General features: G+C 41.6%; 1 protein-coding gene across 37 annotated transcripts in view; it reads left to right on the forward strand.

Moving 5' to 3' along the window:
* The window catches only part of FOXP1 (forkhead box P1), a 724900-nt gene that overhangs the window by 115482 nt on the left and 582255 nt on the right, over nucleotides 1-27163 (forward strand). For 16 of the 37 annotated variants that reach the window (XM_084840360.1, XM_084840382.1, XM_084840383.1 and 13 more), the window contains exon 3: nucleotides 1-25793. This exon is cut by the window's left edge and continues 19017 nt beyond it. The exons of 14 other annotated variants lie outside the window; for them this stretch is intronic. The gene's annotated coding sequence lies outside the window, so the exon portion shown is untranslated. The remainder of the gene's footprint in view (nucleotides 25794-27163) is intronic. 7 more of the 37 variants (XM_084840369.1, XM_084840361.1, XM_084840362.1 and 4 more) reach the window with 7 other exon arrangements.

Here is a 27163-nt window from a genome sequence, read left to right on the forward strand (position 1 = left end):
AAGAGTAAAAAAGCAATGGAGCACACAATTACATGATGAAAAACAATAAAAAGTACCTTCTAACACACATCTGCAATGATTGCATGACTTTATTATAAAAATTAAATGTAATTACATTTTCAGGCCTTGTATGAAAAACACCCAACAAAGACAAGTCTTTGTTTAACTTTAGATTTCCAAGAGGGTTGTTCAGCTACTGCATGTCTGTCATATTTAATGGGATTTGAGTCATTTCAGTTAGAATAATGGAAAATCTCAGGTCTAAAATTTATTAAATAAGATATTGGGACTCTCTTGAACTTGCTCCTGACCCTTGTTTTCATATCAAACAGTGCAGGGTGAAGCATGGTTGTGGACAATTGTGAAAAAGAGAGACAATGTGAATTGAAATTGCTTATACAGAGGAAGCAGCTTTGGATTTTACTATATGGACTGGGACAGGAAGCATGAGTGATCCATGCTTCCAGTTCCCCACACTTATTTGTAATGTCCAGGGTGGATTTTTTTGTATCTGTCTACGCCATCTCCAGTGATGAGATGTGCAAGTTGCCCTTCCATCAGAAATCCATAATGATATACGGGTTCCTGATGTAGGGGTTCCTGATGCGGGGGTAATTTGCATATCTCACCATGGGAGATGGGAAGACACTCGGGCTGCAGAGATAAGGTGTGTGAGTTCTGCTGTAGACATTACGAAGCAATGTGGGTAACATCAAATGTTATTCACTTGCGCTTTGTCTCTTCCATGGGTATAGTGATTGAGGAGAGAAGCATAGAAGGATTATCCATAACTGCAATACTACTTGAATAGAATAGAAAGGAGAAAACACTTGAAGAGGAGGAAGATGCATGGGTCTAGAAGAGATTTATGCACAGAAGTGAATGTTTTGGATCTAGCTAGATTGAAAATATAGACTTGACATATGTGTATGGATTTCGATGGGGGTGAAGCAGACAGTAGATTCTAGATGGGACTGTAGAAAGACAAAAGAAAGATGGGGTTACTATGATACTATAATCCATGCTCAAAGTTAAATAAAAAGATTTGCTTATTCAAACTGGGAATTACTGTAAGGGTGTAGCTGGATACATTGTGACTGGCATTCTACCATTCTCTTGCACTAAATATCTGTCCTTCATTCACAAGCTAAGAAAATAAGCCAGAACATGTCTTCTAGTTTGTTTCCATTTCTATCACCAAGAAGCTTTCCCATGGGCTAAGTCTTAGTCCTTACTTCCTGTTACCAATCATTCAATCTAATCCTTACTCTTATTTATATCTCTCTTTTTATCCTCACCCATTACAACTGATATACTCCCCTCAAATTAGCCTCTTCAATGATCTCCTCTACTGCCTTTCTGTCTGAAGGATACAACTTTGGTATGATCCATAATGAATGTCTTACTCTATTCGTGAAACTGTATTAAATATCAGACTAGGTACCACAACTCACAGTGAACACTTTCGTTCCAGTAGTGCTTCTTAATTAACATTGAGACCATTTTAGTATTGCTTTTAGAGAATGGTTCACAATGGATACTTTGGAAAGTGTCATACTTGGCTCCAATGACACTGAGGGTAGGGCAAGTAAAAAAAAAAAGGAGGGGGTTAGGGAGAGGAAGGGAAAGGCCATCTGTACTGTCATCACAAGCAGTTTCATAGGGCTTCTCCACATGGGGCTTTTATCCTGCAGTTGAGATTAGTTACTCACAGAAGTTTTGCGGTTCTTTACATGACGTTGTAAACCTCTAGCTCCTCTCCCATGGTTTCTGACCATTTCCATGACTTAATTTGAAATGGAAATAATGAGCTAAGAAAAATAACTGGTTTGGATCAGTTTGAATTTGTCCATGTAAAGAGGAAGTGGTGCTATAACTGCAGCACCATCTACATAATGAAACATATAGGACTCACAGATAAAGAGGAAAAAGGGGGGGGAACGGAAGCGCATGTAAAGGGCCAACTTAATCTTGCAAAGAATCCGGAAGCAGAAGCCCTGGTAAAATAGTGTGTGTGGGGGGGAACCCCTCTGTGCTGAGAAGCCCATAGTTGCTCAGACTAATGAGCAAGTCTTACCAAGAAGCTTTTATCCAGATTAGGGAGCATCACTTGATCTGCTCTGGCATTTTGATGCAAGGTGGTTTCCCTGGCTGTTCCCTTTTGAAGAGCTTGAAGGATCTGAAGACATTAAAGTTAAGGTAAGCTTATGGAGTTTCTGAAAATTATTCAAAGTAGACTTCTGGAACACCCTAAGAAATTATCCTTCAAATAATGTCCACTGTGAATGTGGACTGGCCTCAGTGTGGATTGGCCTCACAGTTGCTCTTGGGAGCTGTGATGGTATTTATCTAGCACATGAAATCTGTAAAACAAGAAGTTAAACATATTTGAAACACTTCTTAATAATCCTAGATTCATTATATTTATATAGGAGGATGGTGATCTGAAAGTGGAGGAATTAACATCTGTCCCTTTGTCATGGTCCAATCACTTCCTGCTGAGGTTTAGACTTTTGGCAGCCTTCCCCCTCTGCAAGGGTAGGGGACCTATTAAAATGGTCCACCCCCGGAGGCTAATGGATTCTGGTGGATTCCATAGGGCTCTGGGGGATTTTCCTGCTGGTATGGCTGGTGCTCTTGTTGAAGACCAGGATGCTCTCAGAGATTACTCAGACGGTTGACACGATCGTGCCCAAGTGCCCTCTCCCTCTGAGCAAAGCCCGGCCAGCTCTTTAGTACGCATCCAAGCTGAGGGCAATGAAGCAAGAGGGGAGATGGCTAGAACACAGTTGGAGAAAAACTCATGCTGAGTCTGACCAAACACAGGTTAGAGCTCACTATTGAGCCTACTCTGTGGCCGTGAGGGTGGCAAAGAGACAGTTCTTTTCCAACATCTTGCTTCTTCTCACTATCGTCCAGCGGAGCTTTTCCAAGTGGTTCGCGACTTGTTACATTCTGGGCCAGGGAGAGAGACTTTGGAACCCTTGGTTGCATGCTCTGACAAGTTTGCACAGGACTTTGAAGATAAAATCGCTCAGAATCATCATGAATTGGACACCATGGTTAATACAGTTCCATTGGTAGAGGCGTTCAGAGCACCATCTGGTCCAGTTTTATAGGATGAGTTTCAGTTATTGAGGCCTGAGGATATGGACAAGGTGCTTGGCCTAGTCCGGTCGACCACCTGTGTTCTTGACCCTTGCCCTTCATGGCTTATTAAATCAAACAAGGAGGGGATGGCTGGCTGGGTCCAGGAGGTTGTAAATTCCTCCTTGAGAGAGGGAGTGGTGCCAGCCTCTTTAAAAGAGGCAGTAATCAGGCTACTCCTGAAAAAGCCTAACCTGGACCCGGAGGACATTAACAGTTATTGGCCAGTGGCCAACATCCCCTTCTTGAGCTGGTGGTTGCAGGACAGCTCCAGGCACCGTTGAATGAAACGGATTATCTCGGTCCATTTCAGTCTGGCTTCAGACCTGGTTTTGGAACGGAAACTGCCTTGGTCGCCCTGTGGGGTGACCTCTGCCAGGAGAGGGACAGGGGATGTGCGACCCTGTTTATTGTCCTGGACCTCTCAGCGGCTTTCGATACCACTGACCACAGTATCCTTCTGGATAGGTTGTCTGGGTTGGGAGTTGGAGGCATTGCACTGCAGTGGTTCCGCTCCTACTTGGATTGCCAGTTCCAGAAGGTGGTGCTGGGAGATTATTGCTCTGTGCTATGCCAATTGTGCCATGGGGTTCCACAGGGCTCTGTTTTATCCCCCATGCTGTTTAACATCTACATGCAACCACTAGAGGAGGTTATCTGGAGGTGTGGGCTGAGGTGCCATCAATATGCGGATGACACCCAGCTCTACCTCTCTTTCTCATCAAACCCAGGTGAGGCAGTGGCTGTTCTGAGTCAGTGCCTGGGCATGGTAATGGACTGGATGAGGGCCAATAAACTGAAACTCAATCCAGACAAGACAGAGGTGCTGTTAGTGGGTGGGTTCATCTGCCTGGCTAGGTGATATTCAACCTGTTCTGGAGGGGGTTGCTTGTCACTTGAGGCACAGGGGAACTCAGTGGCATGGAGCACTTTTTATCAGCTTAGGCTGGTATACCAACTACACCCTTATCTGGACAGAGATAGCCTAGCTACAGTTATCCATGCTCTGATAACTTCTTGTTTGGATTACTTCAATGCGTTATATGTGGGGCTTCCTTTGAAAACGGTCTGGAAACTTTAGCTGGTCCAAAATATGGCAGCAAGATTGTTATCAGGGACTGGCTAATGAGCTCATTTACGCCAGTACTTTTCCAGCTGCACTGGCTGCCAGTCCATTTCTGGGCCCGATTCAGAGTGCTGGCCTGAACAGCTTGGGGCCAGGTTATCTGAAGGATTGCCTCCTCCCATATGTGCCTGCCCAGACCTTAAGACCATCCTCAGCAGTCCTTCTCTGTGAGCCCCTGCCAAAAGAAATGAGATGGGTGGCTACTAGGAAGAAAGCCTTTTCTGCTGTGGCACCCTGATTGTGGAATGAGCTCCCTAGTGAGGTTCGCCTGGTACCTACGTCGTATTCCTTCCGGCGCCAGGTGAAAACCTTTTCATTCTCCAAGGCATTTTAGTATTTTAGCTTTCTAGTCTTTTAGCTTTGCTGTTTTAAATCTGTATTTTAAATCTCTGCATTGCTGCTAGGTTTTATTCTGGTTTTATTCTGGTTGTATTGTTATATTGTGGTTTTAATAATTTTATATTTTTGTGTTGTTTTACTGTGTACTTTTTGGTTTTAATTTTTGTGAACTGCCCGGAGAGCTTCAGCTGTTGGGCGGCATAGAAATGGAATGGAATGAATGAATGAATGAATGAATAAATAAATAAATAACTTTTTAATAAGAACATATTTCTAATGTGTAATTTTTTTCAGAGAAATGCAGAAGCACACATATACTCAGAAAGAGAGTGAGAGAGAGGGAAGCTTGTGACAAAAATGGAAACTCACGTCTTTACATTCCTGTGAATGTAAGGCAAAAATGGACCTCAAGAAACCATGTACTGAGGCACGATGAATAAGAGTCCACCTTGAAGCATTTTGGGCTACTGTAGTTCATTCATATCAACTTATATGGTCTGTAAATGAGAGGCAATGATATGCTTAGGACCACTTTCAAAAACCTTTGAAACTTATTAATCCAGTCAAATAGTTCCTTATTAACAGTTGAGTGGGATAAATGCAGCATTATAGTATGAAATGTCAGTCTGCAGGCTGTTGCAGTAGAGGCAACTATTCTAACCATTTGATCATCATGCCTTTAGGATAGTTAACTGAAAATATATGCCCCCTCTATAACAGCCACTTATATGTACAAAAGAATGTAATGCGGCTTAACTTGGCACTTCATCTTTCTTATCTTCTATCATCAGTGGGTTGGATCCAGACTTAGTTGAGCTTAGTTCCCATCTAATTCAGTGGGGCAAGTTAGTCTGGTTGGACACTGTGCAACGGAATGCTGGAGTAGATAGGCCTTTGGTGTGAACCAGCATGATTCTTCTTACGTTTTTAACTTAAGTCACATTGATTACAATGGGTACTAAGTTCAACTAACTTGCAGTATAATCCTATTCATATTTACTCCAAAATAAACACCTAGGTATAGGATTGAAGCCCAGGCTGTACTGAAAGCAATTAGACTTGTATTTATAGTATTACACTGTTAGTCTTGATCCATTCCAGTCCCTTTTTGTGCATGATATATTATTTACAAAACTGCTAGCAATTTTTTTTAGAGTTGAGGGAGGAATTCCATGGCAAAAAGGTAACAAGTGCAACATAATAAAGAATGTTCTTCTAAATTGCCAGTATGTTTAATGGTATGGAAACCAACATAGTTGCCTCTTTCCATTATTGTATAAGTATTATCAATGTTATTCAATAGTTCACTTCTCAGCCATTGCTATGACTGGCTCCTCGTTTTTGCTCTTCTATTGTCAGGTAATGATTGGAGTCCAGGAAAGAAGGAAAATTGGATTAACATTGATAATAGATTAGACCAGCCTATTAATATTGACAAGCTGTCACTGTTGTTAAAATGCTATTGTAGTAATCCAAGTAAACTGGTAACACTTTATACAGCAAAATAGTAATCTCAAAATTATCAGCCCACAGAGGTGATCTGCACTTTGATCTTTCCATCTTCACCCAATTTGTTATCTTACAGCATTTGTTCCCATCTTCCCATTGCTTTAGTAACCTGGAATAACACTGCTTAGCATTTACAGGGTGAGTTTTGTACATCACGGTGGCAAATCATAGGTTAATTAAACAACCGTAAGTGGTCTGGGTTTGCACGTCATGCTATAACCTCTGATCGGGCTGACTGAAGGTTGTTTGCAGAAAGTGGAAGTGGCTCACATGTGGCACAGATCCCTGTGCCGCTGTGACATTTGCTGCCATGACATTTGAACTGAGACATATAGTGCTTTCAAGGTGCTTCTTATGACATAGTGTTGTTCTGGTTGGGGCATTCTGGCCCAAGAATGCTGCAAGCTGCTGAGAGCAGCCAAGCTGCAGCTTCAAGCAGAGCCATACCTTTTGTTTGTTTGTTTAGTAAAAGAAAAGGAAGGAAAAACATCCACAGACATCTGATCCCAAAACTTACAAAAATTGCTGGGCCTAAAAACTTCAGCTAATCAAAAAAATGTCTTCTGTTTCTTTTGAGCACATGTTCTCCTTTCCCATTGTAATCAGACACCTGTTTTTTCATCCTATCCATGGTTAACAATTATTGATTCTTGCAGAAGAGAGTGACTTGTCCAAAGCCACTGAGTAAAAATCCTGACTGATCAAGATTTGACCTTTGTTGTGCTCTACTTCTTCATTCCCTGTGATCTTTTTGTCAGACTGATGATCACTGAATTAATTGGAGACTCAAGTAGGATACAGCTGGGTGAATGAGCTGCAGAAAAGGTCTGGAACTAGGCCTTCTCAGTGCTTTCCTCCAGTGTCCTTATGAAATTGTTTGTAAATTGGAAATGTATTTTGGCATTATAAAACCACTGTGTTTCATAGCCAGAAAAGGAGGAAACAGAGGGAGGGGATTGCTTACTATAATGACATACACACAAAGGTTATACGCTAGAAAAGTTATAGCTATTTTATGCTACAAACAATATTTCCTTCCACATTTCAAGAAGCATTTAAAGAAAAATGTAAATGGAAAATTCAGATCTGTCCTATCGTCCAAATAAATCTGCTTACTGGAGCGAATATTATTTGTTAAATGGTGTAAAAACTATGAATTAAATAATGATGATTACTTGGCAATCAGAGAAGTGTTGCATATTATGTAGCTGATTTTATTAATGAACATGCTTAATTTATTCTGTTTAGACTTTTAACTTATCAGGGGCAGTATCCAATACTGCTGCTGCACCTTTGCTCATTCTGCAATTGGCTGTGTAGCTGAAAATGCAGGGCAGGAGAAGTGCAGAGGGAACGATCCCCTCCATGCTTCTCCTGCCCTGCTTTGGATAGGTGGTCGCCTCTTGAGTTTGGAGTTGGCCACCTATCTGAATAGGATTGCGCCCTGAAAGCCTAAAAGGCTAAAATGCCTGGGAAAATAAAAAGGTCTTCACCTGACGCCGGAAGGAATACAATGTATGTACCTGGAGAACCTCAGTAGGGGATGACTGCAGCTTTAGGTTGGTATGGAGAAAGTTGGACTTGATTACAGGGCAGGATGCCCCTGTAGCTTTACACAGTGTCCACAGAATTACTGTTTGAATCAATACCTGGGCCTAACCTTATTCATAAAGTTAGGAGGCAAACCATCATAAATCACTAGAATTAAAACACACACCAAGCCTTCCCATTTTGAAATGACTAATAAGGAGCCCAGGTATGTAAATATATGTCTCTTGTTTATATGGCTACAGAATCTGATCCAGTAAATGCACCACAGGCTTTAATACACAGCTTTCCAACTAACACTCAGGACATTAAGAGAACTTTTCCAAGCTTTCTCTCCACAGAAATGTCACTGTAGTGATGTGGTATTTTTTGTGTGGGACCAAAATAAAAAATCCAGTCATGTCTCCTGGTTGCATTTATGCTCCACATGAGGACAGCATCATGGCTTTGTGTATAGCCAAACACATGATGGCTTATACCATGGGGAAAATACTGTTCACCTGACTGAAAAGTCTTTCAACTGTTCAGTGTTATTTCTGATTCAGATGTTTTAGTGCATGTGAGAAACAGCCACCTATGTCACAGTGCCACCTCAAAATGCAAATGGGTGATTTCTTGCTTGAAAGCACCTCCACACAAAATCTCTCTGTGTGTAGAAAGCTAATGTGGCAGATAAAAGCCTGCACTCTGTCTGTTTCTATTCTACATGTATGTATGTATGTATTTATTTATTTTACAATATTTATATACCATTGCACATCAAAGATTTTGGAGTGGTGAACAACAGATAAAAGAATTAAACACAATGGAACAATTAAAATATTTTAAAAGAAACTGATTCAGAGGGGAGGGGATTGCTGGGGAAATGTTGATATGGGATAGTATCAAACAAGAAATTTCTCATGTGCATTTTGAAGTGGTGCAGCTTCCAGTAACCAAAAGTTCCTTGCAACTTCACAATTTATGGGGTATGTAAGGAATACTAATATAACCAACTCGGGGCCAGGTTACCTTATGGATCGTCTCTTCCATATCTACCTGCCTGTATCCTAAGATCATTCTCAGAGGACCTCCTCTGGGTACACCTACCAAATTAGGTTAGGCAGGAGAGGGCCATTAGGAGAGGGCCATTTCAGTGGTGGCACCCTGGTTGTGGAATGCTCTCCCCAGAGAGGCTTACCTGGTGCCCACATTGTGCTCTTTTCAGCATCAGGTGAAGACCGTTTTATTTTCCCAAGCTTTAAGACCTTCAATTTTGCTTTTAAGGGTATAGTCCTATGGGCTGCTCTTCCAGTAGACAGAACCTGGAGCCCTCTGCCTCTGCAAGAACCAGGCCGGGCAAGAGGAGGATAGTAGCGATTTCCATTTAAAATACAAAAAGTAGCTGCTATTATCATCATCATCATCATCATCAACAACATTTCTATACTGCCCCATAGCTGAAGCTTTCTGGGCGGTTTAGAAAGATTAAAACATTACAAATACAATATGCAAAATTTAAAAATATAAGAAATATACAAACAGACAGTATACACAACAACTTATATCTAAAAACAACTTTGAGCAATCAGCCAAATCATAAAACAAATCCAGGATCAATTAAAACTCATCACATGTGGCCAAATGCCTGGGAAAAGAGAAAAGTCTTTACCTGGCACCAAAAAAGGATTAGTGCCAGGTGGGCCTCTTCGGGGAGATCATTCCACAATTGGGGAGCTACCACCAAGAAGGCCGTCTCCATTTTTGCGCTCTTCCAAGCCTCCCTATGAGTAGGCACCCAGAGGAGGACCTTAGATGTTGAGCGTAGTATACGGGTATACAGTCCTCTGAGTCCATCTAGCTGGCATACCTTTTGGTGGGCAGGGAGGGGACTGGAAAGGTCATAGGGTATTGCACAACCTGGCCTCTCCCCTCCCCGCCCACCTGCATGCCCCCTTTTCTCCCTTTCCAACTTCTCTTATGAGGTCATAGTTATGATGTTGTAAGAGAAGCTTTCTGAAGCAACTGGGAGGGGCTGGGGAGGGTATATAACATCTAACATTATGTATATAACATAACTGGATTTCCTCCTCTGTGCTCATAGCTCTGTCTACAGGTGTGGAGGAGGAGACATAGGATTGCTGTCTCCATGTGTTACCGTGCTGCTGTTTTGTTTTGTTCTACTTTGGTTGTATTCTGTTTTAAGTGTTTTAAAGGTATTATATTATGTTTTATCATATTATACTTAAGGGTTTTAATTTTCTGAGCCACCCAGAGAGCTTTGGCTGTTGAGTGGTATATAAACACTGTAGCATAAGAACATGAGAAGAGCTGTGCTGGATCAAACCAAGGTTAATCTTGTCCAGCATTCTTTTCACACAGTGGCTGCCCAGCTGCCTGTGGGAAACCCACAAGCAGGACCTGAGTGCAACAGCCCCCTCCTGCCCATGTTCCCCAGCAACTGGTGTACATAGGCATACTGCCTCTGATACTGGAGGTAGCACATGGCCATCAGGACTAGTAGCTACTGATAGCCTTAGCTTCCATAAATTTGTCCAATCCCCTTTTAAAGCCATCCAAATTGATGGCCGTCACTACATCTTGAAGTGAATTCCATAGTTTAACTACGTGCTATGTGAAGAAGTACTTCCATTTGTTGATCCTGAATCCCCCAGCAATCAGCTTCCTGGGATGGCTCTGGGTTCTAGTATTATGAGAGAAGGAGAAAAATGTCTCCCTATCCACTTTCTCCACACCATACATAATTTTGTACATCTCTGTCATGTCTCCACTTACTTGTTGTTGTTGTTGTAACTTTCCCTCATAGGGGAGTTGCTCCAGCCCCTTGAGAATTTCAGTTGTCCTTTTCTGCACTTTTTTCAACTCTACAATATCCTTTTTTAGATGTGGCGACCAGTACTGTACACTGCAGTTGCCTCTTAAGGTAGTTCTGTCAGCTATCTGAAACCTAAGTAGCTGAATTATTTCCTTGACACTTCCTTTTTTCTCTGTTTAGTTTTCTTTCTACTCTTTTCTCCTTATTTTTTCATACTTTCCTTCTCATTCTTCCCTCTCTCTCTTCCCATCCACCCCTTTTCTCCTCTGAAAGCTTTTAACATCACCTAAAGAAATCCATTTTTTCATTGTCATTGGGAAATTTGGTAAGCAAGACATACATTTGGTATATAAACTATAGTTCTGAGTGCAATGTTTTCACATATTCTTTTGCAAGCTACACTATGTGCTAAATACATTTTTGCCAACAAGCTGGCTGGGGAGAGACTTTCTCCGGAAATCCAAAGAGTGGGGGAACTGTTTTCATTTAAATTGTTGTTGACTAGTGCTAGGGTTGGATCCAGCACCAATTGAAGAATGGGACTCACATATCCTCTCCTCCCCCCTGCAGCCCCCCCACACACTTGCAAATCTCCTCCAAAGGGTCCTCCATCCCTCTTGATCAGATTTGGAGGGTGTCTGGGGGACTGCAGCAGGGAGGAGGATGCAGAAGTTCCATTCCACCCGCTGTAATCTTCCGTTGGCAGAATGAAGATGCTGGAGCCAAGCCCAAATGTGTAGGGGTGTGTGTCTTGTTATTTTTGTTTTAGTTTTAGTTCAAAAACAAGTATAACTTTTCAGTTACTTCCTAATTCCATACAGGATATGTCAGTAGAGGAAGTTCTGCCTTCTTGTTTATCTACTGATACATCTACCTTGTTTCTTGCCTGAGTTTAGATTCTAGGGAAGTTACTTTACCAATAATTTTAACCATTATAAATAACATTTTTCATGGAAAGAACAGAAAATAGTTTCATAAAACTTGCGCTGAATTCTTTCCTTAAACTAATAAAACCTCTTCTGTAGTAACTTCATCGGTTTTCATTTGGTTGTGAGGCTATAGCCCAGTAGGAGGATAATTACTGTGGATGTGCTTCAGATTGGGGCAAAGCCCAAGCACGATCAGGCTGCTTTTGTTGGGGTCCGGTGCTTCCCAAGGTGAAACAGGCTTCCTTCCAAAGCCATCAGAACCAAAACTGAATGAGGCTTTGTTACCCCCTTGTGTTTCAGAGAAGTGATGTCTCCTGGAAAGAGATCACTAAGTAGGTGAAGGGGTGAGGAGGGAGTGTGTTTGAGTGACTGACAGATCCACTTTCTAATCCTAGTGCACATTTTACCAGGGGCTCCAATCACTGTGCTTCGGGAGAGGGCTTGAGTTCTATTGAGTGTTTCAATACAATTCTCACTATCTTCTGTTTTCTCTCAGTTGTACAATGTAGCAGCTTGAGAGTAGGAAGCAAAGTGATCTGTTGTTGTTGTGTTGGGGTGGGTAGGGTTGCTTGGCTCCAAGTTTTGTTTGTTCATGATTTCATTCTTTATTTAACTCAGTCCTTCTCCCAGACTTTTTCTTGCAAAATATTTCCTTTTTCAGTACCCTTTGGTTTCTCAGTCCTTCTCTGCTGTTTCTGTGTGTCTTTGTGTAGAATTAGTTAGCGAATCCATTTTTCCCCAACCTTAGTTAGGAAATCAAAATTCAATAATTTGAATGTAGTTCCTTTTGTCCTACAGTTTTTCATGTGCGCATGCACACGCATTTGTGTAGGCGTTATTTTATTCTCTATTTTTGTCTGTGTCTCTTGCTTTGCTTTCTCAGCAGGGAATTCAGCACACCTTAGTTCATCTTTCCCCATATTAAAGTGTGTATTTGTGTGTGGGGAGATGTTGGATATTCCCCATCATTTGATTTTGAGTCTACATTCTGCCAACAAATAAGAAATGTTTTCAGCAGTTCCCTTAAAATAATCAGAATATAAAGGCATATAGCACAAAGACTGTTGCCTTTATTTTCTGACATTGGGTAGACATAATCCCCTCCTAAGGAGCTACCATGCCTTCAAATTTCATCCAGTTCTGACAAAGAAAAAAGAGAGTTGTTTTGTTGTTGTTTTTAATTCCCCATCATTATCAGTGGGAGGGATGAAGCCACAGATGACTGAATCGTGACTGGGTTTGGTACCTGTGTCAAAGTGAATGGACTCCAAATCAATCAAAGCCTAAATGGGCCATTTTCCAAAGTCCAAGTTAGGGTCCCAGTGAAATCTTGGGATTGGTGCACCCTTCTAAGAATTACAACAACTTAGGAAAGGGAATTCTAAGCCCACCCATATGGGAGGGGACCCAGAACAGGTGCAATGCTTGAAAATATTTTAAACCTTTGGTGAACATTGTTGTATTCTTGGCATTTTGTTAAGTTTAAAGAAAAATCCTGCATGGTGGTTAAAAATAGGCAGTATATCGGTTCACTCAAAACCACATCATTGAACTTACATTAATTTCTTTACAATGTACTTGGAACAAATGCTTCTCTGTAGCTTAGCAAGTCACATTTAACCCATGAAATAAAATTAAAATCATCCCACCTGCTATAACATATTTTTATTTACATGTGGCCTAGTGTCATATGGTCCATGTTAGAGGTCCTTCAAAATATATTGCTAGCTTTATAGTTCATTGCTAAGGGTAGCAAAGCTGGTTGAATTAATTTTTTCTACCAATTTTCTGCTAATAGCGCAAAGCATTTAATGTTATTTCTAGTAAATATTTATCTAATTTTAAATGCAGTTCTGTAACTTTTGCATGTCATTTATTTGCAATGGATGTGGCTAAAATAACAGCCTTCAGCATGTAGACTATAGTCCATCACATCGCCCAGTTGTCAGACCAAGACTTACAAGTTTGTAAGTTTGCACATTCTTCTGCCTCATAGCTATATTCTGGGAAACCAAACATAATATATTTTTCTTGTTAGATACAACAAAATAAACATTGTAGTCTAGAATTAACAGATGAACTGCAATTTTTTTTTACAGTATTTGAAACACTGCTTAAGTGTATTTGATCAAAGTAAATTCAAAAACCTTTCCCGGTAATATCTGTGAAATTCATCTTACTCAAAGCCAATTTGGCCTTTAATTGTTGGTGGCTATTGCAGGTGCAAGGAGCACTTGAACCTGTGTGTACCTGTGGAAAATGAAAAGTGCAAATTTCTGACATGTGGGGCGGAATCCAACAAAGCGCTTATACACTGCCAATTTCCTTATGCCCCTCCAATTCCTGTTGGTAAGCGGGACCCACTGCTTGTGGAAGGAAGGCATAGTGCTTCCGGGGCAACTGGAAATGAGCGGACATGCTTGTTTCTGGAATGGGGCAGCTTGGCAAAGCTTGCATAAGGGAGCTCTGCCGACCTGCCCAAATAGAGAAACGAGCGTTTTTGCTCATTTCAGGGCTTCCTTTGGGAAGAACTAAATTGCTGTTGCACAAGTGGTTCCACTCATGCAGCAGAATCGCTAGGACCCTCTGCTTGCATAACACAATCAGTGAGGTGCAAGAGAATCAGGGGAGGCATAAGCATCCCATTGAATTCTACCCATAGATCCCATCTTAGGGCACATAAAAGGTGTCCCCAACCAGTCGTGTCTGACTCTAGGGTGCGGTGCTCATCCCCGTTTCTAAGCCGAAGAGCCAGCGCTGTCCGAAGACGCTTCCATGGTCATGTGGCCGGCATGACTGAACACCGAGGTGCACGGAATGCTGTTACCTTTCCCGCCAAGGCGGTACCTATTTATCTACTTGCAATTTCTTGCTTTCGAACTGCTAGGTTGGCAGAAGCTGGGACTGAAGATGGGAGCTCACTCCGTCACGCGGCACTCGGGTCTCGAACTGCTGTCCTGCTGACCTTCCAGTCTGCAGTTCAGCGTCTTAACCACTAAGCCACCACAGCCCCATTAGGGCACATACCTGACAGCAGTTGAGAAACATGGGACAGCGACTTCCAGTTGGAACCAATGTCACTCTGGCAGCTTCCCAAGGGTTCTCCCGTGGGAGCTTTCTCAAACAGCTTTTTAAAAGGTTGAAAAACCTTTTCATCTTCCCCCTGGAATTAAAGGGGGGGCAAGGTGGCATCTGGACAACATCTTGGAGAAAACTACCCCCCTCGAGATAGCGGGGGGGCTGGATTCCAGGATTATCTCCCCAGAGCTTTACCAATGCAAAAAGCTGGGATGAGACTCCTATTTCATAGGAGAAAACAAGGCTGACATGTTCCATAATAATATATGCTTCAAGAAATATCAACAACTCCTGTGGGATGATTTAAGAAATATTAACAACATCTGAGGACCTGTAAGATCTGTTTGAGAGAAACATGAATGCACCGAGGAGAAGAAAGGGGATGGCTTCACCGCCAACTCCCCCCCGTACCTCCTCTGGCAAAAGTTTCGAAAACAGAAGATATAGGGGAATTAGTTACTCTGATAAAGTCTTTATCTTCCCAATTTATGGAGCAAGCCAAAAGGTTGGATTTAATCCAAAATTCCATCACTGCCTTTCAAGGAGCTGTCGATTTAATTAATGCGTCATGGCAAAAAATGGAGACAAGAATTAACGAGCTAGAAGACCGAGTAGCAGGGAATGAGACTTCGACACAAATTTGTTTTAAAAACACCTCTGACAGAATTTCTCAACTGGAGGCCTTCACGAGAAGATCCAATGTACGTACTATTGGGATTAAAAATTTGTCTAATTATGTAAATTGCCTATTTTTGTGGATAAACTTTTGTATGAGATACTCCCTATCCCATCTGATTATTTCCTTGATATTGAGCAGGCATTTTGTGTGCCAAATGCGAAAGGGACTGACTATACCATCATTGTCCAATTTGCAAAGGTCTCCACAAAGGATTATATCCTGCATTTTGCAAGAGAGGGTGGAAGCCTTTCCTGGAAACAAGATAAAGTTATGTTATTTCCAGATCAAAGAGGTGGCAAATAAAAGGTTATAGATATAGTTTGTAAAATAGAATGGCATCGGAGGCTGGGGGGTATTAGAGTTTAAATTTAATTCTGTAAGGGGGAGGGAGAGGGAGAGGGGACGGAAGGGGAAAGAATCTTCCTTTTCCTTTACCTCCTTTCCTCCTCCCTTTTCCTTTTTTCCTTTTCCCCCCTTTCTTTTTCCTTCTCTTTTTGTTATTATGGTGTCCTCATCAGAATATTGTATTGTTGGGAAATTATAGTATTGATCAGGTTGTTGGTATGTTTGGTATTGTATATTTCATTTATAAAGACAAAATAAATAAAATATATTTTAAAAAAAGAGAAACATGGGACAGTAATTCATGTTTTAATGGTTATGTAGAGATGCGAATAATGGATTTGAGATACCAGCTAAAGGTATCATTTTAGTCTGTGCAGTTTCAAGTCCAAATAATAGATTGTTCTGTGAAATTTAGAGGAAGTGCCACTGTTAGTGATGAGCAGACACACGCACATATCCCTTCCAGTCTTTATGGGGAATAAATTCAGGGGACTCAGGGTCTTTTGCCGAATTACTTTTGAGATTCGAATGACTGGAAGACATTTGGCAAAATAATATGGATTCCAGATTTGGACTGGTGTGCATTAGGCTTCTACTGCCAGAGGCCAGAAAACTCGGTATATCAACAGAAGCCTGCTTTGAGTTTGTATTTTTATCACCAGCTAGCCCCTGCATCTGGTTGAAACTCCGCTAGCCCTTCCCTCTGGGGCGAACAGCCTAGAACACAGACTAGGTCATCAGCTACCAGGGCCATACAAGCCCCTTCATGCAATTGTCAGGGCTGGGGTGCTGGCCCTACCTCCAAGGTTGCACAGCTTCCCTGCTTCCAATGTCCACATCTGCATATAGATTTACATGGGAGCTGGAACCCTGAGTGAACAGTTCCAGATCCTAAGGAAGCCTGTGTGCTGCAGATATCCACACTCAATACATGGGCATGGGGGTGGGGGGCAAGGAAGTTGCTGACTTCAGGGTCTGGGCCAGTGGAGAAGCACTCTCCCCAGAGCCCAGAAGGGGATTCATGTATTCCTAACAGTTTACATTGTATATTTGTGATAAAATTGTTGTAAGGCCCTTTGGTAAGAAATCTTGGTAGAAAATTTACTTATTTATTTAAAATACTTACTAGTCACTTTTCATGGCAGGAGCCCTCTCAAGGCAGTGTACAACATTAAAATGCACATAATAAAATTCATAATAAAAACGATGTGGTTATAAAAGCAGCTAAATTTCCACAAAACAACAAACATCAGCATAAGACAGAACCTATAACACAATTGCAACTAAAACCCAGTCTGATAAAACATAATCAGGGGAAGGCCAGAGTAAAATGCAATTCTCTTCATGTCTCCTCAGAAGTAAGTCCTACTGAATTCAGTGGGGCTCACTCTCAGGTAAGCGGGTATAGGGTTGCAGTACAAAGCCTTGTGTAAAATGCCTTAAAAGTTTAAACAGGGGTAGACAACCTGCTGCTCTCCAGATGTTTTGAAACAGAACTCCCAGAATCTCTAACCAATTGTGCATGTTGGCTGGGACTTATGAGAGTTGTATTCCCAAACATCTGGAGGGCACCAGGTTGCCTACCCCTGGACTGTAAGCTAACTTGCTTACTTCTGTCTTATTTCCAGTTCTACACCCAAATGAAAGACTTATCATATACAGAGATATTCTATGTACTTTCTATTGAGTCCCTTTTTTTTATTTGTATCTTGTTTTTAAAACTCTCAGAATTTAGGATTAATGTATTATTTTTTCTTTTGTGCATATGTGGTGTTTTTACAAAAAGGTGTGGGAGTTCGGATTTGAAACGTGTCAACCCTGCACCATGGGAAGAAACGTGCATCTCTAGAAGTACCAGGGATTTTCAGGAAAGTGTTGTTTGAAGTTAACCATTTTTTTATTTTCACAAGCAATTCTTGAGTCACAATTTATATAGTTGCTATGATGGCTACATCTAAACATTGTAGTCGGATTACAACATGAGTAAAATAAGTAGAGTTCATTTCTTCTCTTTGTCTCCATCTCTTTCCTTTGCACAATAAAACTCTAAAAAATTCAGCTGCCTAGCTAATAAAAATCACATTTCTTTTATGGACTTGGCTTATTTTAATGAACATTTTACATTTACCGTGCTACATTAGCAAAGTGTCTCCTGATTTTATGTAACAAAGGTTTACATAGTGGTTTTGAGAGGACTTAAGTTTTATTATTCCCCCCCTCCCCGCCCCAAAGCTCTTAAAATGCAATATTTCAGTCAACAACTATCAACCAAAGATGGTGATGCTGCTGCTACATTACAAAGACAAGAGGCCTGCTAAGTATCTGTTAGGGAGCTGTAATATAATGTAATTGCTGGGAAAAGAGGGTTAGTTCTTAGTAGAAGAGAGAATAAGGAATCCCCACCAGCTCATCACTCTTGAGTTATTTTACAGTAGTAAAACTAGGTGCTTGCTTTGTCAAACACCATTGGAGTTAGCAAAGTAGGCTGTACAGTGTTGTATTGTTGACTAATGGCCCTTACTTGAATGCAGTAGCAAGTTAGAAAGATTAACAGCCACACCACTATAATAAGGTTTTCTCTTACACAGTTTTTAGAATGGTGTTTTGATGTCATCTCAGTAGATTTCATAACTTACATATTGCATTGCACTGCAGGGCAATTATGGCTCTTTAACTTTAGTTTTTGGCATTTGTTCCTGGAAATGGCCCAGGCCAATGTGATTGTTGCTCATAGTGATACACACATTACATTTAACCTCTTCTTCCATCTCCAGCTCCCTCTTGTTCACTTGATGCCCTCCTGCCAAACTCTTCGTATCACAAATTTCTTCATACGCACAGTCGCTTGCCATGTTTTTATAAGATGGATTTATTAGTCTTGAACCACTTATTGCTTGCTATTTATTCTGCTGTGGAATCTTCTACACAGCAGAATAAATAGCTTCTTTTTGGTTCTTCTCCCTCCTACCCATCCAGGGTTTTACTTATTAGGCTGGTTCAGACTTAATGTAAACCATAGTTTAGCTCATGATGGAGAACCTATGGCCAACCAGATGTTGGACTACAACTCCCATAACCCTGACCATTGGCCATGCTGGCTGGTGCTGATGGGAGTTGGAGTTCAGCATCTGGAGGGCCACAGATTCCCCAGGCCAGGTTTAGCATTACAAGAATGACAGGGCCGGCCCAAGAAGTTTTGCTGTCTGAAGCAAAGAGTAAGGTTTCCCTACCCCTATTCCACATACAGAAACAAACTGAACTGGCAGTTGAATTTAATTCAACACTGACAACAAGACAGTGTCCTCCGTTGCATTTGAGGGTCGCAGGCTAACTTGGGGGCTGCAGGAGATATATGCCCCCACCCTCAGCAGGACATCAGGCTAGCTTAGTGGATGCAGGACAGGCCATGCAGGACACAGCTTTGTTCTCCCAACAGAGAAAAATGGCTGGGGGACTCAGGAGGAATGGCTGGGTGCTGCTGCCTTCCAGCATCCACCACCTAAGGCAGTTGCCTCACTCTGCCTAATGGTAGGTCAGCCCTAAAGAACAAGCTTAGCTTGCTCCCTAGGCTTAGATGCTTCCCCCACCATCTCCATTATCGTTGTGAGGAGTTTGGAAACTTTCTTCACTTCACTTCTATTTTAGATGAACTGCAGCTTGCTGTGTTATCTGAACCTGGACAAACTGTGGTTTGATTAGTGGAAACAAGCAGTGGAGGAGGTTGTTTGTTCCAATTTCGGCGGGGCTGTGATTCCATTCTGGGTTTTAGTCAGAACCAGCCAGAACTATCCAAGTGCTGAACCTTATCCCCCAAATGGGTTCCGCACCTTGGATAGTTCCTTTAGAGTTCTGGCCTGGTTCTGACTGAAACCCAGAATGGGATCACAGCCTCACCGAAATTGGAGCCACCAGCCTTCACTGGAAACAAGCCACCTTCAAACCATAGGTAAGATTAACCATAGATTGGCCAACATGCTAAACTGCGGTTAATCTAAAACAGAAGTGGAAGCGCCCTCTCTTGCAGTTGTACAAGAGGAGGAGAGGGAAGGGGAAGAGTATGCAAGCCTGGAGGAGGAGAGCTCATTCCCATAATGCTAAACCATGATTTAGTAGTGTTACTTTCGAATGCCGCCATTGTGAAATGCCTTTGAAAGAAGCAGTGGTGAGGCACTTGTTGAAGAACCCAAATCTAGATCCTATGGTTTCGGATACTGATTATTTAGATCCATTCCAATCAAGTTTCAGACGTGGTTATGGGACAGAAACAGCCTTGGTCGCCCAGGTAATGGATGGGAGGGGTTCTTCTGGACCTCTCAGTAGCTTTTCATACCACTGACCATGATATCCTTCTGGATCGTTTATCCGGGTTGGGCTTGGGAGGCATGGTTTTCAAGTGGTTCTGGGTCCTTTCTGAAGGAGCAGTCTCAGAAGGTGGTGTTAGGGGACTTTTGCTGCAAGGTTCCATGCTGTTCCACATGCTTTATAACACCTACATGAAACCACTGGGGGAAGTCATCAGGAGGTTTGGGCTGAAGTGTCATCAATATCTGGATGATACTCAGCTCTGCTTGTTTCCATCTACGCTTCCCAGGGAGGCTATTGAATTCGTGAACCAGTGTCTGGAGGCTGTTTTGGGGTGGATGAGAGTAAACAAGCTGAAACTTAATCCAAACAAGACGGAGGTGCTGTGGGTTGGGAAACCAACTGTTCTAGACGGAGGTTTACAACCGGTCTTAGATGGGGTTACACTCCTCCTAAAAGGCCAAGTGCATAGTCTGGGACTCACCTTGGACTCTGCGCTAACTGGGGAAGCACAGGTGGCTGTGGTGCTCAAGAGTGTGTTTTACCAGCCTAGGCTGGTATGTCAGCTGTGGCTCTATCTGGAGAGGACAGACCTCCTTACTTATTCATGCACTAGAGACGTCCAGGCTGGACTACTGTAATATGCTGTGTGTGGGGCTGCCTTTGAAGACGGTCCAGAAACTTCAGCTGGTGCAGAATGCGGCCACCCCAAGTGTTGGTGGCAATATGACCATATAACGCCTATACTGTGCCTGCTGCACTGGTTACTGGTGCTTTTCCAAGACCAATTCAAAGTGTTGGTTTTGACCTTTAAAGCCTTAAATGGTTTGGGACCAAATTACTTGAAGGACCACCTATACCCTGTCCGCACTTTAAGATCAGCAAGAGAGACCCTTCTCATTTGCCCACCTGTGAGAGCAGTGAGGTGGGCAACCACATGAGAGAGGCCCTTTTCCGCAGGAGCCTCACTCCTCTGGAATAAATTGCCATCAGGGGTCCACCAGGCCCCATCATTGCAGGCTTTAAAGAAAACTCTGAAAACATATTATTTTACTTTGTCCTTCCCCTGATATGTTTGTTGTTGTTCCTGTTTTATTGGTTTTGACTGTTGCTTTTATCTCTGTTTTTATCATGTCTTTGCTGCTTTTATTGCTTTTTAAAGATGGTATTGGTTTTTATTATGTGTTTTATTACTGTGTGCTGCTTTCGGAGAGCTTCTGCCCTGAAAGGCATCCAATAAATAAATAAATAAAATAAAAAGTGACTTTTACCCCAATGAAGCATTGAATCAGATATGAAGCTGTGATATCTCAGCCACTATTCCTGAGATTTCCACACATAATTTAGAGTGACTACACTTAGTTTGGGGTGCACACCTCATGTTCTTTATTCATTTATACATATTTTGGCTATGAATGGTATGGTAGTAGTATGCTAGTGTCTGGCACCTAACAAAGAGTTGGGTTGGAAGGATGGTATGCCAACTGGATATTATTGACATGAAGGTGCCATGCTTGACATTGTCTTGTGCCCCACGGGGCTGAATGACATGCTGTGATGTCTTCAAAAGGCCACTCTCCTTGAGGTTTGAGTATGATTTGGATGGCTCAAAGCCTAGTTTGGTAGTACACACCCCAGTCCCTTATCTGTGTTTAGGTACACTGGGTATTATTGACACGCTTGAAAGTTTCTTGTGCCCAAACGAAGACTTGAGCCAGACGCAATGCTATGGTGCCCTGTAAAGGTCTTTTCACTGAAGATTTGGGTACATTACTTGAGTTAGTCATACTTTTACCCTAATGTGCACAATTTTAGGCTTAACAGCTCCGCTACAGAGGACCTAGTACGCTGGGCCATATGAACCCTGCTCAGGTAAGTGCTTTTTACATGCTTTTTACATTATAATTATTTATAATGCATAATTATAATTGTGTGCCTTTCAGAAAATGGAATCCAGAATGCACAATTTTCATATTTGGGAAGAAAGGTTGCTTTGTTCCTCTGATGTAGGGAAAAGCAGTGCCCAGAAAGTGGCGGCACACACAAAAAACTGTACATTGAGAAAACGTATTTTCCCTCCACTAAGGCCCAGAAGAGAGTGTGGTCTTGGATATTAAGCGTTAGGGGCTCTACATAACTTTAAAACATATCTGTACAGCACTTCACGCATGTTAAACAAAACAGTGCTGTGGAAATGACAGAACAGTACTGAAGTACTTCTGTCATTCAACATCAGAAATATACAGACCAAAGACCAAACCTGCCCCCTCAACTGAGCAATGCCATATCATATCACAACAGCAGAATTATGTGGTAAAGCTATTCTTTGACTGTACCACTTCATGATGCAGATAGGATATTCCATGTTTTAATATTCCCCTGCCTGCCTGCCTCCCACCCCCCCACAAAACACTTCCACCACTTTCTATATAGAAAAAATGGCATTAATCACCTTGGAGGTCTAGGTACCCAGCCCAACTCTGACAGATTTCGCAAGCCAGGATGGACAAGGATTTAAAGAGCAAGTAGTAGGCCTCAGTCCTCCAGGCAGTTTGTCTACATCATCAGATTGCACAAGCTGAAAGGCATCCATAAGGTGACTAAATGGTGCACTAGCCCTGTCCGTCTTAGACTCTGTCAAAACAATGGTGTCCAAGTCAGCACAAATACAAGCAACTTTATCTGCAAAATGTCTATCAAATTGCTCACAGTTGACCTTTGAGGGTTTGAGTTGTTGTGTTGTAAAGCCTACACCCAAGAGGCCTTTAACCATCCAAAAGAGCACCGTTGGATGACATTGAGCAGATACAATTGTGGTGGAGAAGCCACAGAATAAGATCGCAAATGGATTCTTACCTGTGTTTGATTGTGTTCATTACAAGTCTTCTGCCATTTGTGCTCTAATTGTCGACACAGTCGTTTCATTGTCCTCAGCTCCTCAGAATACCAAGGAGCCCACATGGTTCTACAGCTAGCTTGAGGAAGTTTGGGAGTTATCATATTGATAGCCCGGATCATCTCCTTATTCCAAGCAGTGACCAGGACCTCAGCAGGAACACCAGCTAAAAATGCAGGAAAATCCCCAAGAGGCCTTGGAAATTCATCTGGATTTATCAGCCTCTGGGGGTGGACCATCAGACTTTGTCCCCCAGCCCTGCAGAAGTCACAGGTAGCCTGAAGGTTAAAACTGATCAGATAATGATCTGTCCATGCTAATTGAGTCACTATTGAGTCACTCTTCCACCTGCAGATCATTTTCTCCCAATCTAGCACAGAAAACCAGGTCCAAAGTGTGCCCTGCCATCTGTGTTGGGACAGATATAATCTGAGACAGGCCCATGGTTGACAAAAGCTGCTCTTGACAAGGTAGTCTCAGCATGAATATTAAGGTCTGCCAAGACCACAAGCTTTGAGGTCCTCTATGCCACTCAAGACCACCTCAGTCAACTCAGGCAGGGACATTGTTGAGTAGTGGGGTGGGCAGTACCAACAGAATCCAATCCTGTCTCAGGTGCTCAGCACCAGGTACAGACACTCAAAGCTGTCTGACTGTTGGATGGGGTATCTGACCAAAGGAATGGAATCCCTATAGACCAAGGCTACCTCCTGTAGTCGAGGTTGGTGCAGGACAAGAAACTGTGGTGGACACATTTGTGAGAGATTGACTCCTCTCTGTTCATCCAACCAAGTTTCAGTGACACGTGCCAGTATTTTCAAGTATTGCACCCCCATGCAAATAATACCCGATGTGTTCACAATGCATGAGAAAGTGGAGGTGTGCACCCTCATTAAACTTTGGATGGGCAACCCTAAGCCATACACACAACCGCTATCAGAACTAGTACACTAGCACAAGCAACACCTAGTCTAATGAAGTCATAATGAGCTGTGCAGTACCATGTGCAAGACCTTGTGCAACCATTTTCAGTACAGCTTGCACAATGGCTTGTGCAATAGCTTTCACAATAGCTTGTGAAACGAGTGGTGCAATACCTTGTGAAAGAGCTTCTGCAATGACTTGCAGAGCAGGTTGCGCAAGCAGAATCCAAGTGTTGGATTTGACACTTGTGTGGCGATAGCAGAATGATACCATTAGATACAACCTATGGAACGTGTTTCTAAAAGTCACAGCTGCATTTCTGACACTGGCAGAAGCCCCAACACATATTCTTGACAATACCATGGTGCTACTTGAAAGGTTTGTGGAGTTGGGAAGGGAAAGCTGAATCTCAGTGGCAATCAAAGTGGACAACTCTTGGCCAAGCTCAGGAATAGTGCTATGAACTGATACACTGTAAGAAGGGATGCAGGGGCCTGTGCAGGTGCTATGGTACCAACCTTAATTGCACTGTTCTTTACCACTGTGAAGGAAACTTCAGGAATAATTTAACTTGAATAAATGTTTTGAAATGTTATATTTCACAGAGTGAACTTATGCCATAAATAGAACAAGTGTCTAGGTTTTCAGTTGAAGTTTATCCATAAAATAGGTACATGTCCCTAACCATGAACATGTCCCATACAGTATCAATTCTGCATACACAACCAAGAAATTCACAAGTTTAGAACAGCCAAATTATCCATGGGTTTTGCATTTCATTAAGACATCTTTCACATGTATTTTCCACCTTGGGGGAGCTGGTCGTGGCGACGGCCGACAGGAAGCTCTGGCGTGGGCTGGTCCATGAAGTCACGAAGAGTCGGAAGCGACTGACCGAATAAACAACAAACAACAAAGCATGTATTTGCCCAGGAGCTTTTTGGGTGGAAGGCAAGGGCATTATAGCATCCCAGTCTTAAAGCAGAACAATTCTAGCAACTGTAATAGTAACAGAATAACATTCAAAAAGTGGAAATAGGAAAGGCAAAAATGATGCCTGGTGATGTCTGTTTAACCTTTTCTCATACAATGACCATAAAACAATGTCTCAAAAGTACTGAGTGGGGTGTTGGAGCTTTCACCCTCCCTAGGCCAGTTCCAAGAACACTGGACAGCAGTCTTCAAGACCACCTCTTCCAACTAATATGCCTGAATTTAACACAGCCTTAGCAGGAATCATATCCTTTTTTCAACATCATACTGGAGCAAAGCTTTTCCTGGTGCTTAAAATTGTAATTTTGGATAAAAAGATATGTAATAACTTCAAAAATATGTGAGAAGATCTTCTGTTAATACTGGATAAACCCTGTTTAACTTTAGAAAGCTTAAAGTCAAATTTGGCAGAGCTTACAAGGATGGTGAACATAGAGACTTGAATGTAGTAACCACTGGTATATGGGGGATGGGGTACTTTTCCTCTGACTTGGATTATGTTATATATCTGCTGGGCTGCTCTACTCATGGCTGGTAGGTACAAGGCAAGAGTTCCTCTGGTGCTACTTTATAGTGAGCTTTGGTATATGATCTTGATACTTTACAACCTCAGACCCTTCCTCCCTCTCTCCCTCTGTGTTGGGTGTATGTTGGTATAAAATGTGGTTACTTGCTCTCAAGAAGAATTCCAGGCAAATACGTGTATTTTAAGACTGTAGAACACCTGAAAAGGAACAAGAAATATTGTTTGTTTCTGTTTTTTCAGCTTTTTAAAAATTAATACGCCTGGGAAGTAAGATAGATCACATAATGCCTATGTGAATAACGATTCACCCAGTTGTCTTTTTGCTTTATTTTTTAATTCATATGTATCAGATAAATGTAATAAAAGAGAACATTAAAAAAGGCTGGAATCTGATTTTGAATTCTTTTAAAACAAAATAATTTGGATTACTTTAGAAATCAGAATAAAACCTATCCACAACTGAGGTTTAATGATCTATAGTAAGATTGCATAAGGGCACAGAATGAGGCATCTGATTAATTATGTCTTTTTTCCCTTTTGGCATTCTGTTTATGACAATTACACGACTCTTTATTAACTCTCTCTGGAAGAAAGCTGTGTTAGAGGATGAGAAGAGATTTCCTTCATCTGTTACCCTGTAGGTAATTTTTGTGCTTTTTCCAGTATTTAAGTGCCTCTTAACTGCTTGCTGTCCATCTGTATACCATTCATAGTACTGTAAACTAGTATATGTAGCATGACCTTGTAACTTGCTTTGTTTGTGCATCTGCCAGGACAATATGTTGCCTTTCCTTAAAATGCAAATATCCTGCAAATGGCAGAGAGCTCCTTAGTCAATAAATAAATTGAGGTTAGGGAGGGGGGGAAAGCCCTATACCTAATACCCATTTAATTTAAATTCATTTTATAAACATAAAGACGCCTTTTAAGAGAAGCTTTAATTCAGACTAGCACCTTGATTTGTGGTTGCCATGGAGAATCAAATCTGTCATTTGACAAGAAAAGTCACCCATTTATGACAGCACTTTATCTTGTCTCTCCAGGGGAAGAAAATGTCAAAAGTGAGAGCAGGAAAAAAAATAAAGCCTTGAAACACCAGAATTTCTTGATTTCATTTTTATTATTCAGCTATCATATCCTTTCTGATAATAGCAACTTGGTGAAAATAAATAATGTTCCTACAGTAAAATCAAATATTTCCTATTGGAATGGACAAGGCTCTTTGTGACTGTCAGCGCTGTGAAGTCTGGCAAGAAATAGTGTTATTAGATAAACCCACAGTGCCCAAATCCCATTTTCTTTTCATTACAGTGTCAAAATAATTATACCTGTGTAATTTGGGTAAGAAATTGTAGAATAAGTAAAACGGTCCATCGGAACAGATTGCTTTAAGGCTGTGTTATTATGGGGTGGGGTTTTCAGCAAGCTGTAGGAAAAGAAAACGGTGTTACAAGAAATACTCAAAATTTCATTTGAATAAAGATGTGTGGTTAGCCTTTAATATTATTCACAGAAACATGAGAAGGCAAATGCTATATTTCAGTTCAGATATACAGTAGACAGACAGACAGTTTTTACAGAAGAGAGTTAAAAGGTGAAGGGTTTTTCTTTCTTTTAACACTTCAGAGATTCTGACCTGAGATTCATCAAAAGAATTCCAGAGCTATTGCGTGAAATCTACTGTGATCAAGGACTCTTGGAAAGTGATTGTATTTCGAAAGGCTTAAGAGTAATAAGAATTGAGTAATTCTCAGAATGTGACCAGAAGTTATAACTGTTTATATTTAGTGCACCTACACACCAAATCTGCCTTAGGGGCAGAAGTGGTATTTTCTTTTTTTACAGTGAATCTTAAAATGCTCTTTAAGTGCCCAAACTAAAATAATCCACGCTATGCTGCTTTTCTTCAGAGAGCTTTTTTTCCTCTGGCCTGTTAATGCATTGTGTGGTTGGTTGTGGTTCAAACATAATCTTGTATCGATGAGGTAGTATTATAATAAAGTCCTT

This window comes from Heloderma suspectum, chromosome 2, assembly GCF_057233095.1.
Source record: "Heloderma suspectum isolate Gila_16-S chromosome 2, 16-S_ref, whole genome shotgun sequence".
Taxonomy (NCBI): domain Eukaryota; kingdom Metazoa; phylum Chordata; class Lepidosauria; order Squamata; family Helodermatidae; genus Heloderma; species Heloderma suspectum.